This window comes from Budorcas taxicolor, chromosome 17 (assembly GCF_023091745.1).
Source record: "Budorcas taxicolor isolate Tak-1 chromosome 17, Takin1.1, whole genome shotgun sequence".
Taxonomy (NCBI): Eukaryota; Metazoa; Chordata; class Mammalia; order Artiodactyla; family Bovidae; genus Budorcas; species Budorcas taxicolor.
In genome coordinates, this window is record NC_068926.1 from 52,476,671 (window position 1) to 52,493,195 (window position 16,525).

Consider the following 16,525-nt stretch of genomic DNA (forward strand, 5'->3'; position numbering starts at 1 on the left):
CAAAAAAGTAAAGGTCAAGGCAGAAGTAGCAGTGAAAGGACCTGTCGCCCAGTTTGGCTTCCACAGATCCTCAGGCAAGGAGGACACCTGTGCAGGAGACAGACGATGACTCAATCCCTGGCCGACTCAGAACAGCAGCTGGGGCTGGAAACCTTTACTGGGTCTTACGGTGCCTCTTGGTGGAGGGAAGGAGTTGGCCCATTCAGTGTCCAAGGAGACTGGACAGCCTTTGCTCTGGGTTGTTCCTCTCTGACTTGATCTGAACTCATCTTGGGCTGCTTTTAACTTCACCTTACACTTGCCCTCCCAAGGGGAAGGCTCCCTGCCTCCTTTCAACCTGAGAAAGTGATACTTAGTGATAAGTAAATTACTCCTAGGTTTGGGGTGTGCCCTGTTTAATTCAGTTACTTCAAATCTTGATAAAGCCATCCTTGCTTAATCTAAATATATACTTCATGATTTAAATAGCACTCAGTACCCTCTTGGTCCAACTGGAGTGTCCAGTCTGGTCGGAATATCCAGATGAAGCTATTTCTGATCCTCTGCCAGTTCCTTCTTGAGGTCAGGGGCTAGAACTTACCCTCTGGCTACTATTACTGCCACGCCTTCTGATTGCCAAAGAGCATTTTCATTTTTCGGTCCAGACCATATTTGGTGTCCTGAGGAGAGAATTCCTGGTTGCCTCTATTTCTGCAAATCGGGTTGGTAACGGATAAAAGCACCAGGTGTCAAGGTCTGGACTTATATTGATTACCTTTGGTTTGCCCACACATTCCAAATGCCTTCCTTAGTTTTCCGCTGCTCGTTCCCCTTGATTTTGTTATCTTACTCCCAAAGGACTCGATTTTTCCTTTTTTTTTTTTTCCTTTTCTGTAAATCTGCTCATTCCTTTCCCCTGGTAGTGTTGGGGGGCGGGGGGGGGGGGGTGGGGAGTGTTTCCTGGCAAGTGAGGCTCACAGTATTAAAAGGGCCAAGAGGTCGTGGGCCGGGGCCTCCCCTCATGGAAGTGACCTCCAGGCCTTCGCGGGGGTCGCCCGGGCGAGCGCAGACCTGACGCCCGGGCCGGGCCAAGTTTGTCGGGGTTTCTCCCGGCGGAGGCCGGCCCTCGCGGCGGGCGGGCGGGCGGAGGCGGCGGGCGGCTCCGCGCGTGGCCTGACGGAGGCGCAGGCCCACCGCCGAGTGAGGGAATGCGAGGCGGGCCCGGCGCGCACGGGCAGCAGCGGCCGCTGGGGCGCGCGGGGCACGCCGCCGTGTAGAGCTGTCAGGCCGGTCCGCGGGCGCGCCCGGCCCCGCGCCCCGCCGGCCGCTGCCTCCATCCCCGCCCGCGGCCCCCGCTCCGAGCGCCCAGACCCGAGGCGGCCCGCACGTGCGCCCGCTCGCCGCCCGCCCGCCGACGGTCGGGGAGCATGCCCGCGGGGGCCCGGCCGCTCGCCCGGGGCCAGCTGGCGGCGGCGGCGGCGCGTGGAGCCGCGGGGCGCAGCCGGCCGGGCCGGGGCCACCGGGCCGGAGTCTCCCGGGCCGCGTGAGGCGGCGGCGGCCCAGCGCGGCCGAAGAGGACGGAGCAGCGCCGTGCAGAGCGGGGTGAGTGTCTCGGCTGCCCGGCCGGAAGGCGGCGCGGCTGGGCCCCCTCCTCAGGGCCGCAGCGAACCCCAGGGGGGGCGGGCTCGGGGCGGGGACCCCCCCCCCCCCCCGCACCGGCCGGGCAGGCGCGGCTCCCGGGGGCCCCGGCCCGCCCTCCTGGTCGGTGCGCGGAAAAGTGGGAGACCCGGGCCCCCAGCCCCGCGCTGGGAGGAGGGTGTGGCGCGCCGGGACCGGGGCTGAGGAAATCCGCCCCCGACCCCCCGACCCCAAGCACGGGCCCTCCGGATTCCGGGGGTGAGGGGCCCAGTGCTATTTCCGAATTTCCGTCGGTTCCGGCCGGGGCGCGGAGGGCTCCCCTCCCCCAGTGACAAGTGTCACGGCGGCCCAGGGGCAGGTGTGTGTGCGGTGCTGGGCCTGCCCCGGCCGGCCCGCGCTCCTGACCGAGGGGTCGGGAGGAAGCGGTGGCCACAGCCCTCCGTCCAGCCCTCTGTGCTTCTCTCCTCCTCCAGCCCTGGCCTGCCTGGGTGGGTACCCGGGGCCTAAGCGTGGGGTGTGGCCCTCAGAGAGAGGGGGCCAGGACTTGGAAGAAGTGCTCCCGGGTGTCCCCCTCGCTGGAGGAAAAATCTAGCCAATCTCCATCCTGTGAGTCGCCCTTTCCTGTTGTAAAACCTGCGGTGCCAGCTCTGTGTCTGAGCAGCCATCTGCCTTCCTATCCCTCTCAGCTTTTCTTATAGGGTAGGGGGCCGGGGGCGTGCAGGGCCGCTGGGTGACTTGGGGAGGGCAAAACTCTTGAGTCCCCCCTCCCCCATAACGTGCAGCTAATTCTCTCTTAGGGAAACCTCCGATGGACGTTCTGAGTAAATAGAGTGTGTTTGCTAGGCAAATGTCATTTCAAGGCAAATCTTCTAGCTCTATCCCCTTTCAACCCATTTGCTGCCCTCTACATAAATCCTAGATTCCTCATCCTACATTCCTGTCCCTACCTCTTAAATATGGGGTAGGGCAGAAAGCCTCAGGCCTGCCCACCTCCTCCCCTCTAGAATCAGAGTTCTTCAGAGGGGACCTCCGTTAAGCATCTTTCTCCAACCACTGCTAGCTCTCTCCCCAGTTCCCATAGGGGAGCCGTTGGGGTGGCCGGCTAGACCCCTCCCTCCTTTCTGAAGGGAATGCTCCGCTTCATTTGAGTCTTCCCCATGGCCAAGCCCCCAGTGTGACTCATCTCTGCTCTAAACTCCCATTGCACCTTATCTGGGTCTCTTGTGTGACTCTTATCACCACCTGCCTTATTTTATAGTTACTTTTGTGTCTGGCTTATCTCCCCTGCTGGATTGTCAGCTCCTGGAGGATGGAGGTGGGGTTTGATTCATCCCTGGTCCTGCATCCTGGGCACTGTCAGCATTAGTGTCTGGATGGAGTAGAAGTCCCCACCCCGGGGGACTCTACCTTTAGCTTTAGCTCTGGGACCCTAGCTTATCTGACTCCTGGACTGTCCCTGTTAAATTCTACGCTGGCGATTAGAAGAGACTCCCAGCCCTCTTCCTTTGCAGAGAGAAACACCATGAGTTAGGAAGGGCTGTTTTTCTTGTAGAGAGTGACTTGCGAAATGACTAGGACAATACATGCTCTGCTATGAGGATGTCCAGGCACAGACTGTGGGCTCTCTGGGCCCTGGGTGTGGAATGGACTTCTCTCTTTGGCCTTCCGCATTCGTCGGGCATGGGAGGCAGTAGAGAACCAGACGGAATTCAAGGTTCCAGGCCTGGCCCTCCCATAACGTCTGTAACTAAGTTACCAGGTTTCTCTTGATCTTGGTTGGTCCTTCCTTATGGAATCTGAAAGAAAATTCCTCTGCTTCTATGAGGCCCTACAGGCTCTGGGCCCTGCATCCTCTGCCTTTTTGACTGTTCATTACGGAGATCCAGGCTTGTCTTCACTGGCCTTCCCAGGTGGAGTCCATCACCTCCACCTTTGTGCCCCATGTTAATTCAACTTACCAGGAAGAATGGCAGTTGAATGGCAGTTGAATGTTATCCTGTGACTCCCTGCTAGACTGAGCTCCTAGGGTAGCAGGGGTTGGCCCTAAATCTCATTTCTCTGCCTCTCCCGTGCCTGGCACATGGGAGGCTCTAGGGAAAAGGTCTATGGGATAAAGGTGAGAAGCGAAGAGCCCTTGTTCCAGTTGACTGTACATTCTCTCTCACAGGGACCCAATTTTGCCTTCCTTCCTATCTAGAGGCCTGTTTTAAAACCAGGCAGATGGGGACCTCCCTGGCAGTCCAGTGCTCAAGACTCTGTGTTTCCACAGCAGGGGGCTCGGGTTCGATCCCTGCTTGGGGATGTTCTGCAAGCCGTGAGGTGCAGCCAAAGAAAAAAATACATACATGAAATGAAAGCAGGCAGATGTTCTCCTCACCATCCCATCCCGTTCAGGCTTTCTAGCTTGGTCTCTGAGAAGAGCCAGCATGGAGAACAGTGCCGTTCATCTGTAGAGATTAGAAGCGGAAACTTCTGGTGCTTCGAGATCTCTGCCTGGCTGCTTTTGGAAAAGACAGTGGAGTAGAGGGTGGGGGTGTGTACGCTCTGTTGCGGAAGGCCAGTGATCTCAGGCCTGTGTCCTCAGCCATGGGCAGGAAAGGTGAGCCATCCTGAGTGAGCAGTCATATGCCTCCAGGCCCCTTCCCCACCCCTTCTCAGCCTTGTGGACAGCCCTCCCGAAACCTGCCCACCAGGACCCCCTGCCAATGGACACCGATGTAGCTAAGTGGTATTTATTTGTTTTTAATAATGAAGGTTTAAAAAATTATTTATTTTATTTTTGGCTGTCCTGGGTCTTCGTTGCTGCGTGGACTTCTTTCTAGTTGTGGTGAGTGGGGGCTGCTCTCTAGTTGCTGTCTGTGGCAGTGGTTTCTCTTGTCGCCGAGCACAGGCTCTAGGGCTTTCGCACTTCAGTAGTTGCTGCACGTAGGCTCAGTAGTTTTGGCGCACGGGCTTAGTTGCTCCAAGGCATGTGGGATCCTCCTGGACCAGGGATCGAACCCGTGTCCCCTGCACCGGCAGGCAGATTCTTAACCACTGGACCACCAGGGAAGCCTCGCTAAGTGTTCTTCAAATGACTTCTCTCTGCGTCCTTCCATCAGTGTTCATTAGGCTTTCACTAGGTACCCAGGATGTTACCAAGTAGTGCCCCGGCAGCCACGGCAAATCCTTGTCCGCTCTGCTCTAAAACCCAGGGTAATGAGCAAAGGGCATTGCTCGCTCTCTGCTCAAGTCTTCTCAGAGCGTGTATGAAAAATTGATTTTAGAATTTAGAAGCCTTGCCTCCCCTGTGTGCAGGGAAAGCAGTTTGCTTCCTCTGATCATGGGAAGGAAGATGGGGAAGGAAACATGTTTGGGATGTGTACTGCATGTACAGCGTGCCCAAGGCTGCCCGTGCACCCTGCAAGTGAGGTGGTGTTCGCCCTCCTTTCTCCCAGAGAAAGACGCTGAGACACAGAGAGGTCAACCCACTTGCCCAGAGGCTCTGTGGGTTTCTACCCAATTCTGCTGGACTCTGCTCGTTGCACCTGCACTGTATTTCTGACTGATTCAGGTCGCCTCCTCTTCCCTGGCTTCCAGGATGCTGGACGGACATCCCGACATATTCATATAGAGACTATGTTCACTCACCCTCATAGTCAGCATACTATTTCTACTTTACTGTCTATGTGCGTATATTAAGTATATTTAAACATATATACATATGTTTAAATCTGCCTTTATAAATCATCACAAAGGGTTTCTGGAAAACTGGACATATAAAGAGTTGAATACGATAAGTAACATTGAATGTAAAACTTCGACTCACGGTGTGGTTAGGGAGATTCGCCCCACGGGTAACACGGGGCATGCTGTGGCTTAAACAGCAGGCAGGGTTCAGAGGAGGAGACGCCCTTTCTGGGTAAGGCGGTCAGAGTTGACTTCCTGGAAGAGGTGGGATTTGAAGGAGGCCTTGAAGAATGGGCGGAGTTTTGATAGTCACAGCACCTGGAAAGGTGTGTAGAATTTAGAGTTTCAAATCTGTGGTTATCACCAGGGCCCTTCCAGAAAAGGTTCCTGTGGAAAAGGAGAGAAAATGGCAAGGCTGGTGGTGCCTTTTCAGGTCTCCTCCAGCCTTGCAGGATGCTCTGGGAACACTGGAGCCTTGAGGACTGTGCCCTGTCAAGGATAAGTGATCCCGGAGAAGAGAAGCGACTTGCCCAAGGCCTGCACCAAAACCTGGAACCCAGGTCCCTAATTCCCAGCTCGGTGTGGGCTCTTGTTACTGGCGGGGGTTGACGACGGGCAGCAGCCCTGAACATCGGTCCTTTGTTCCTGTAAAGTGGGTACAGGGGTACTGCGTTCCTCACTCCCAGGCTGGCGAACACCAAGAGAAAGTCCTGCGAAATTGTCATGACCAGAGGCAGAAAGAGCTGTGTTGGAGAGGAGGGCTGGCATTTTCTTCAGTTACTCATATTAACAACTGCCCTTGCCAGAGGAGGGAAACCAGATTAACCAACAGGCAGGGTTCTGGCAGCAGACAAATCAAACCCAAGCAAGCGCCTTGGGGAAGAGCATCGAAAAAGCAGTTTCAAGACTTCCCTGGTGGTCCAGGGCTTAAGACTCCAAGCTCCCGATGCAGGGGGCCAGGGTTCAATCCCTGGTCAGGGAACTAGATCCTGCCTGCCACAGCTGCACATGCTGCAGGCACAGCCAAATAAGTTTTTTGTTTTTTTTTAAAACCCTCATTGTAAAAAAAAATGATTTTTTTTTTAAAGAGAGAAAGCAGTTTCACACCCTCTTTTTGATGAAATCCGGCATCTTTCTCAAAGCTTTTCCTCCGAGAGCCCTAAACCCACAGTTCCATTTCCCTTTTGTGGGACGGTGTGGGGAGTTGGTGGTGCAGGGGAAAGACAGAGAGTTATTAAAAGAAGCCCGAGGACTTGGGGATCCCAAGGCTGATTCCCATCCCATGGTAATGCTGACCGGATGGGTGTGGACATGTCAGCCTTCAGCTGTGTGGGGCGGTGGCCCATCAGGGCAGAAGGTCTTCAAGTGTAATATAATACATCCCAGGTCACGTGTGCACACAGTCCAGGTCCAGTTCTGGCAGTTCTGCTCTTTGGGGAATTTCAGAGTTAGGTTCCTGCCAGCCTCTGGCCACAGCATTTGTCCCCTGACCAATAGAAAACTCTTTTTATGTGTGTTTCTTACTTAATATATGTTACTGATTCACTGGGCTTCTCTGGTGGCTAAGTGGAAAAGAATCCGCCTACCAGCAATCGCCTACCAGGAGATGCAGGTTCGATCCCTCGGTCGGGAAGATCCCCTGGAGGAGGAAATGACAACGCACTCAGTATTCTTGCCTGGGAAATCCCATGGACAGAGGAGCCTGGTGGGCTGTCGTTCAAGGGATCGCAGAAGAAACACGACTTAGTGACTAAACAACAACAGTTGATTGATTAAACTGAACTCAGCCAACAGCACTGCCACTCAATGCCTGAGCGAAGATCAGCTAACACGCGTGTTTTCTCCATAAGGTGCATCACGGTTTTCCCCGGCTCTGAGCACTAGACAGCGCTTCAGCCTCATGCTCGGGGCCATGTTAAATCGCTAACAAAAAGCACAGAAGTGTGAAAACCATGGCACTAAACAGACCACGGAGAGGATACTTGTTGACAGTTTGAACTGAAAGGCAGGGGGCCGCCTTGTTTGACCTCTGCAGGGCTCAGGCAGGCAGGGTGACTCAGTTTTTCCCTGCTCTGTGCACGTCTGCAAAAGACCGAGTAAGCGCCGCGCTCCTCAGTTTCTGAGTTACAGGTAAAACTGTAGCCAGACAGGAGGGGGGCTGTAAATACTATGGAATCCGTGAATAATGGGTGCCGACTGTTTATGCAAAGTAGTTCCACAACACAACACTCCTGAGCGATAAGGAGGGACTGTTGCCACATTTAACAGAAAGGAAACAGGCTCAGAGAGGTGAAGGACCTGATGCAGCTTATGTGAGTAGCTGGGGCCCGGCCAACACTTGCACCCACCCCTGGCTGATCCCAAGTGTGGTTCTTTCCCCTCCACTCCTATCGCATTTGTTGTAAGAGCCTTTCTTCTTCGTGGCCACAGTGCTCCCACTCCCATGCACAGACCTCATCTGCTGCCTTTGTCGTTGGGTCTGCAGCATCCAGAACAGGGCTTCTCACGTGTGCTCAGCTGAGTTCATTCTTTGCCACCCCAAGGACTGTAGCCCTCCAGGCTCCTCTGTCCCTGGGATTCTCCAGGCAAGAATACTGGCATGGGCTGCCATTTTCCCCTCCAGGGGAACTTCCCGACCCAGGGATCGAAGCTGAGTTTCCTGCTTTGGCGGGTGGATTCTATACCACTAGTGCCACCTGGACTCCTCGGCGACGCTCAGTAATTCCTGGCGAGTAAAGGCTGGGACCGAAGCTTCTTGTGTTTGCTCCATCCTGGGTGCCAGAAGAAGGAGAAATATCTGGGTGTAGGTTTCCCCCCTCGCCCTCCTGTACCCCTTCCAGAAGGGTGCCCATTTCCCCTTTCCACAGCCTGCGAACAGGAGATCCCGTGTTCCCGTACATCAGAAGATGCGGACAACCTCACATCTAACAGAACTGGTCTTTGCTGGGAGGAGCTGAGGGCAGCCTGTCACCCAAAGGAATGATGCTCCTAGGGAGGCATTTCGGGCCAGCATGGGGCTTCCTGGGGCCCCACGCCTCCAGTCCTGGCTTTCTTGCTGCTGGGCACCTTTACAAAAACATTCTGTTGCTTGCGCCCCTTGAAGAGTTGGTACGTAGGTCATAGGAGTTATTGCTGTTTCTTCTCTCCAAGGCTCTTTCTTTCCCTTTTAGGAGATGGTTCCCCTTGAAGGATGGCATTTTCTCTTTAGCAGCTGGGCACTACTGCCCAGGTCTCTGTAGGGCCTGGCTGACTCATCTGCTGTGCTGTGAGGCAGGGCAAGAGCTATCTCCCGCTGCAGCCCTGCCAGACCGAGTCAGGCCCTGTGGCCTCCTGGCCTCACCTGGCTGTGGTCCACGGAGGAGTCAGGCCCCACGGAGAGCCCACCAGGCGCCAGTGCCCTGCATGAAGCAGGTGGAAGATGGGCTGTCCATCTGCTGTCTCTTTACAGCCCCTTGAAAACCCACCTTGAAGGGCCAGGGGCGGACGTTGGGGTGGCCATTCCCAGTTCCAACAGGGACCAACGTCCATCTGCACAGGGCTGCCCGGAGGCTGGTCAAGGCCTGTTTATTGCCCATGGGTCCATTTCTTCCCTCCGTCCTGCCTGAGGGCCCAATAATTGTTTTCCTGGGCACTTCGTGAGAGTTGACTTTCCACTTGCATGTTTTTTTTTTTTCCCATAAGAGGGAGGAAAACCAAACATTTTCTGCAATTAGAATTTTTCCCTCTCGGGTAATCACAATGGGGAAAAAAAAAAAAAAAGACATTTAAGTCCATTGAAAACCACACAGAAGCAGCGCTCTCGGAGCCAGGGGACCGCTCAGTCGGTATGGATGGCCAGCCAGGGAGGGCGTTCGGCGGGCGGGCTCTGGCGTAAGGAAGCCGCTGTTTCACATTTATTTGGGGTCGGCTTCCTGCAGCATATTTCAATTAGTTCGTCAGTGTTGTGCATCTGACAGGCCACGCGTTCATTGTGGTTGAGCCATCTGGGAGGTGGGAGGCCTGCAGCCTTCCCCGTGGCAGTCAGTAACTACCAGTTTGAAGGAAATTTGTTTGATGTGTTTAAGAACCCAACACTAAAACACCATTAATAACAAAAGCTTCCAGAGTTCTGAAAGCACTCCCCCTTGTTGAGCCATCAGATGGACATGCATAACTTAAGACCTCATTTTTTCCCCCCACGCCTGTGACATTTCCCAGCACAGCCAAGCAAAGTTCTGAAGTGGCCGATTTAATTGATCCAGAGCACGATTTGCATTAACCCAGTATGCAAAGGAGCTCATTAATTTTTATACTTGGGGGCCATGCAGCCTGAGCTTTTGCCACCAGGAGTAGCCAGGGGAGGCAGGGAACATATCCCTCCATCAGTATTCAGCTGAGCTCCCGAGCCACTGGTTTTATTTCGGGTCTTAGCCTCGATGACTCACCGAGCTTCGTGAGCTCGTGGTGATGAGAGCTGACCAGCACAGCCTGCCCTTCACTCCTTAGGTACCAAGGTTTAGAGCGCCAATCACACCCATTGCTGTCTCTTTTTACCTCGTTATTTTTCCTGGCTGACTGTCCCCTTTCCTGAGGAATGTGCTGTCTGACTTTGCAGCAGCGGGGGAAAAGAGGAATTCAGCATCTTAAGAGAATAGGAGAGTGGAAGGAGTGTTGGAAAAAAGAAAATCCATGGGTTTGATCTTTCATTCGACTTTCCATTTGCCTGAAACCTTACCACCCCAGACTGGATGGGGAGCAGGCTTGAGACTCAAGACGCGGTTGTGAACTGGAGGGAGGCGGGCTTGTGAAATCTGGGATGTTTGGTTCACTTGATTTGTCTTGGTGGCCTGAGAGCTACAGGACTGGTGTTTGGAGGGTTTAGGCTGATAAAGGCACCCATCACATAACCAGACAGGTTGATGCTTCACAATGGACTTTTCTGGATCCTGAGATTCCTGCCCAAGGAGAAGGCAACTCTTCCCTTTCTAGACTATGAGGATCCCCTGGTCAAGCCTAGCTGCTCTGCAGGCTCAGAGTCCTGGGCTTATTTGACTTTGAGTCCCCCGTGCCCAGTACAGTGGCCGGGAGGTAACTCAGGGCCAACTGATGACCATTTGGGGAGAGGCGGTGGCTAGAGATCCAGAGGGAAAACGTCCTTTCTCCTTCATCCATGTTTTGGGTAGCACCCTCCAAGGCCCAGAGAGCTTCTGCCTATTGTTTTTCACTTGACACCCAGAAGTGCTGCTGTGCCCATTTTACAGGTGGGGAAACTGAGGCTGGAAGCGGTCTTAATTTGGCATCCAGTGCTTGCAGCTGTCACGTTTCACACATAGTACAGCTCAGGGAGGGCATGATTTGGGCCAACCATAGAGCAAGTTAACGGCTGGCCAGGATTCTGGTCCTACCGGGGTCTCGATTCTTCAAGTTCATCCTGTTGCATTCCCTACATGACCCATGCCATGTTGTTATGTCGTTGTTTATAAATCCATCAGGGGAGTTGCCTGATGGTCCAGTGGTTAGGACTCATGGCTTTCCCTGCTGAGGGCTGGGCTTCAATCCCTGGTTGGGGAGCTAAGATCCTGGAAAACCTGCCGTGAGGCCAAATACAACAACAAAAATTCCATGAGTATTTCCTGATGCAGTTCAGTCTGAACAGTGCCCAGAAGTTTTCGGTTTGGGTTTGTGTGAGTTTTTTGTTTCATTTTTTACCTAGAGAAGAAAACAGAATTTCTCTTTTCTTGTTCTGTAGCTTTTGCTCTTCAAAGAGGCCCAAAGGCACCATGGACGTAGAGCAGGATTTAGCATAGATTCCGGAGATAGGGCAGCGCGCTCTGGGATCACGGCGTGGGCATGACTTGGGGGCCCCCTGGGCTCCCCGTTGTCGAGTCTTGTAGCCACACACCAAGGAGGCTGTGGTCAGAGACCCTGTGGGTTGTGTGTCCTTGAGATCCTGGAAAGTGGTGCCTTTCCCTTTCCTGAAGTGAGAGCAGCTTTCAGACTGGCTGTATTAGGATGCCCGTGGCGGGGGGAGCGGTGGGCCGGGGCAGGTGCGCTTTTAAAGGGCACAGTTCAGAGTGAACGGGGCCTCGTCTGCCAGGGTGGGTGGGCCCTGCTCACCATCCACTCTGGGTTCTCAGCGTCGGTGGGTCAGTTTGTTCTGGGGTCCTCCCCTCTTTCTGCCCCAATTGTGCCCTTTCTCTCCCTTATTAGAGAAGACGCGGCCGCAGGGAGGGGAGGAGGCAGAGGCCAGTGCTTTGTGTCTCCCACCAGCACCGCGATCACCTGCCTTGCTACCTCCGGGTTCCTCCAGGCTCCTCCAGGCTCCTCCAGGCTGGGAGAGTGGAAGGCCCAGTGGCCACTGGGCAGAGAAGAGACGCAGATGGGTCCCCGTGGGATTCTCTAGCTCAGGCCGGGGTCCGATGGGCAAGAGTTAGAGGGTTTGTTTTTCCCTGGGGCCCTCCACACTATGTGGGCCACTGTAGGACTGTCATCCTCTCCAGGCGGCTCCTTGGGTCCAGGCGTCCCAGCCAGCGCTGCTCCCCTGGGCAGGGCCGAGGTATGCCTTTTTGGCTTCCTGGAGCACCTTGCCTGGTTCTGAACCTGGAAGATGATTTTATTATCAATTAATTCATTGTCATTTGGGGCCGTGCTGGACTTTTATTGCTGCGTGCCAGCTTCTCATTGCGGTGGCTTCTCTTGCTGCGGAGCACAGTCTCTAGGTGCTCGGGCTCAGTGGTTGCGGAGCTTGGGCTCAGTTGCTGTGAAGCCCGTGGGATCTTCCCGGACCAGGGATGGAACCCGCGTCCTCTACATTGGCAGGAGGATTCTTAACCCCTGGACCAGCAGAGAAGTCCAAGAAGAGGGTTTAACGAAGCCTCTGACGGGAGGACACTTGGGGAAGGCGGTCTGGCCCACCTACTCTCCCAGGAGGCTATCTTCCAGATTTCTCCTGCTCTCCCTAGAATCCAGCCTGCTCAGAAGGACACTCACTCAGGAGGATTCCAAGCCTCTGACTGTGCTCAGGCTGCACGCAGAGGGAAAATGGAGGTTCCAGGGTGTGCAGTGCATGGAAGGGCCAGGAAGGGCCACTGGACACATGCCCAGCAGAGAATGAGGGCGCTGGGTGAAGATGTGGATGCAGGAGAGGGGAAGGCAGATGGGTGCAGAAGGAGAGAATGGGGGATTTTCTTTCCTGGCCTCCTTTAAACATTTGTAGTGGAATTCATGTAACGGAGAGCTGACCACTTCTAAATGTGCGATTCAGTGGCACATGCTATGTTTGCAGGCTGGGCGACCACCACCTCTGTCTCATTCTAGAGCATCCTCACCACCCCAAAAGGAGACTCCACACCCATCAGCAGTCATGCTCCCTTCTCTCTCCTCCCCTGGCTTGTGGCCAGCACTCTTCTATTTTCTGCCTCTATAGATTTATCTGTTCCGATTATTTCAAATATTAGATTGGACAAGAAAAAATCCATTTGGTTTTTTTCCATACGATCTTACGGAAAAACCCAAGCAAACTTTTTGGCCACCCAATGAATGGAATATTACACTGTATGACCTTTGGTTTTTGGCTTCTTTCATGTAACATAATGTTTTCAAGGTTTACCCATGTTGTAGCAGATATTAGTACTTCATTTGTATGTGTGTGAGTGGTAAAATACACATAATGTCAAATTTACCGCCGTGACCATTTTTCAGCAAACAGTCCCGTGGCATTAAGTACATTCACCCTGTTGTGCAACCATCACCCCCATCCCGTCCAGAGCTTCTTCCTCTTCCCAAACTGAAACTCTGTCCCCGTTAAACGACAACGGTCTCTTCCCTCCAGCCCTTGGCACCCCCCATTCTGCTTTCTGTTTCTGTGAGTTTTCTCTGGGTGCCTCGAATAAGTGGAATCATACAGAATTTGTCCTTTTGTGGTCTGGTTCGTTTCACTGAGCATGATGTCCTTCAGATTCGCCTGCGTTGTAGCTTGTAAATTTCCTTCTTCTCTTGGCCGAGTAATGTTCCACTGTATAGATAGACCACCTTCTGCTTTTCTGTTGATAGACACTTGGGCTGTTTCTGGGGCCAGCGAGATGTTGACTTTGGCTTGCCCCTGAATGAGGAACAGTGAAAGACAGCTGGACCAGGAGGGCCTGGGGGTCTGGGAGGTCTGAGTTGTGCCATTTCCAGGATGAGTGGCCTTTGATGATCCTGCCTTTCTGGGCCTGGGTTTCTGCATCCATCCAGCGATGCTTTCTCCCAGGGGAGGACGCAGTGAGAGTCTGAATGAGAGGGTAGCTTTGTGGATTGTCAGCTGCCCTGCATATGTGAGCTGCTATCTTCCTGGTCAGGGACAAGGGACAGTCCTGGTCTTCACCAGTCATAGGTTATGAAGGTTGGTGGTGCCTGGCCCTCCACCTCTCTGGGGCTCACCTGTGACTTCCACTTGCTGGAAGGTTCCCTCCCTTGCAGAGATTCCAGAATGAACTCCACAAGGAGGGGCATCCTGCCTCTCTGTGGCCTTCTGAGTGCTCGCTGACTCCCAGCTGATCGCAGTCGGGGAGCCAGGAACACATGGTTCCCCAAAGCACCGTCCCTAGGGCCCCTTCCTTGGAGCTCCAGAAAATCGAAGCTAGGAGGATGGCATTGGCAGCCTCCTGGGGTGGCTGAGTCAGAGCAGAATCAGGCTGGAAGTCACTAAGTCGCACTTGCCTTCATTAGGCTAATTAACTTTCGATGTGAATTAGCTCTGAGCTGACTTAGGAAATCCATTATAGGGCTGGGCTTGTTCCGTGTGCAGTGGTGCCTAGGAAGCTGCGCCATGCCTTTCCACATCCACCAATTAAGGCTGCTTAATTATTAACTCAGGGCTGTGTGACTAATGAGGAGTTGCATTCATTGTGCGAATTTTAAGGCTGTTTAAAATGAGCCGTAATATAGTTAATAATCATACTGGGAATCGTTCGTTGTGATCCATGTTATAGATTATTTAGAAGATAAGCCGAGGCTGAGGGTTGATTTGGGGAAGGTCATGTAGATGGAGAGTTGGCGGGGCGGGGTTTCAGTGTGTGCAAAGTGCTGGCTAAGATGGGGAGTTTCCAGCTGATGCACAGCTGGCCCCTTGAAAAGCTGCTCTCACTTGGAATTTCCACTTGCTAGTGGGTTCTCAGGCTGACCCACCAAGAACAGGACCCCCAGACAGCTGAATAACTGAGCTCTTGAAGCACCTAGTCTATGCCTGGTCCTCAATGACACCCTGCAGTTAGTCCCATTGTGCAGATGAGAAAACTGAGGCCCAAAGCAGAAAGCTGGCTACCCCAAGGGCACATGGCTGATACATCTAAATCCAGGCAGTCTGGCTCTGAAAAAAATCCATCTGTATGTGTATGCTTAGTCGCATCCAACTCTTCTTGACCCCATGGACTGTAGCCTGCCAGGCTCTTCTGTCCATGGGACTTCCCAGGCAAGAATACTAGAGTGGGTTGCCATTTCCTTCTCCAGAGGATCTTCCCGACCCAGGGATTGAACCCACGTCTCTTGCATTGACAGGTGGATTCTTCACCATTGAGCCACCAGGGAAAGTGAAAGTTGCTCAGTAGTGTATGACTCTTTGCGACCCCATAGACTCTACAGTCTGTGGAATTCTCCAGGCCAGAATACTGGAGTGGCTAGCTTTTCCTTTCTCCAGGGGATCTTCCCAACCCAGGGACCAAACCCAGGTCTCCCACATTGCAGGCGGATTCTTTACCAGCTGAGCCACCAGGGAAGCCCAAGAATACTGGAGTGAGTAGCTTATCCCTTCTCCAGCAGATTTTGGATTTTGCTGACTTGGGAATCAAACTGGGGTCTCCTGCATTGTAGGCAGATTTTTTTTTTTTAAACCAAGCTAGCTATCGGGGAAGCTCTGCAAGCCACCAGGGGAAGCCCTTGGCTAAATGACTGTTTTAGGCCATTTACCATACACTGCACCCATTTTTGCAGTGAAGTAGGTTTTTGAGAGCCTGCCTGGGGAGCTAAGCATTTTGAAAATCCTTTTTTTTTTTTTAAGTGGGAAAACTTGCAAACCCTTGGTACTTCTGGAAAAGAAACACTTCTTACTTTCAAGGCTTAAGAGGTGCCTCCCAAGGGCTGCCATGAATGGGTTGCTTGTGCGCATGTGGGGATGTTGTGCATGGAGGCTGGGGCGCCTTTTGCTGGCTGTCATGACCCACATGGAGCCCTTTTGTCTGGGAGCCTGTGGGTGACAACCTTCAGGAACTCTTTCGTGGGAGCACAGATGGTCTTTTGTTCCTGGTGTCCCGGGTGTGCTGTCTGTCCCCCGTCCTCAGGGCAGAGGGCCCCTCTTCGCTGTTTAGGTATTGGCCATGGAGCATCACCAAGCCCTCGTGCAGCTGGAGCTAAGCAGACGGGGGTTTCAGAAAGTGGAAGCGTTATTTTTAGCCCCGCAGCCTCTGTGATTCTGTCACTATGGAGATGCCGGCTGGGGGCCCACGAGACTGTGTGCTTTTCCTGCTGGTGAGAGGAAAAGGGGTCCTGTTTCTTTCCTGGAATGTAGCCTTGGCTGCTCGGTGGAGACCTCAGTCACTGGGTGTGTGTGTGAGAGAGAGACAGACAGACACAGACAGAGAGATGCTGCTGCTGCTTTGGAAGAACAAGCCATGGGCCAGGGCCCTGCATGGAGCTCGGTGTCTTGTGGTTTGGCTGAGCTTCACTAGCGTCCAGAGGCCCCACTTGGACTGGACTGTGTGTGACCCCACTTCCCTGGGCCTTGATTTCCTCCCCTGAAAATTTGGGTTGCTAATTCCTGCTGTCGGTATGCTTCTTTCGATCTGGTGACATATGAGATTCAGACAAACTTTGAATCCATGATGTGACTCAGGAGCTGTCAGTGTGTGTGTGTGTGTGTGTGTGTGTGTGTGTGTGTGTGTGTACACTGGGGTGTGTGTCTGTATCCAGTAATTATTCTGATGCAAGGTCGTGTATGTGTGTGTGTGTGTACACCGGGGTGTGTGTCTGACTCAGGAGCTGTCAGTGTGTGTGTGTGTGTGTGTGTGTGTGTGTGTACACTGGGGGGTGTGTCTGTGTCCAGTAATTTTTCTGATGCAAGGTCATGTGTGTGTGTGTGTATGTGTGTACACTGGGGTGTGTGTCTGTGTCCAGTAATTATTCTGATGCAAGGTCGTGTGTGTGTGTGTGTGTGTGTGTACACTGGGGTGTGTGTGTGTGTACGCTGGGGTGTGTATGTGTGTGTGTGTGTGTGTGTGTGTGTGTA

At 53.5% G+C, this 16,525-nt stretch overlaps 1 protein-coding gene across 6 annotated transcripts in view; it reads left to right on the forward strand.

Moving 5' to 3' along the window:
• Positions 1-685: 685 nt before the first annotated feature.
• The window catches only part of PITPNM2 (phosphatidylinositol transfer protein membrane associated 2), a 158,923-nt gene continuing 143,083 nt past the window's right edge, over positions 686-16,525 (forward strand). For 5 of the 6 annotated variants that reach the window (XM_052655164.1, XM_052655168.1, XM_052655169.1 and 2 more), the window contains exon 1: positions 1,523-1,581. The gene's annotated coding sequence lies outside the window, so the exon portion shown is untranslated. Of the gene's footprint in view, positions 734-1,522; positions 1,582-16,525 lie in introns of those variants that run through there. The other variant, XM_052655166.1, reaches the window with a different exon arrangement.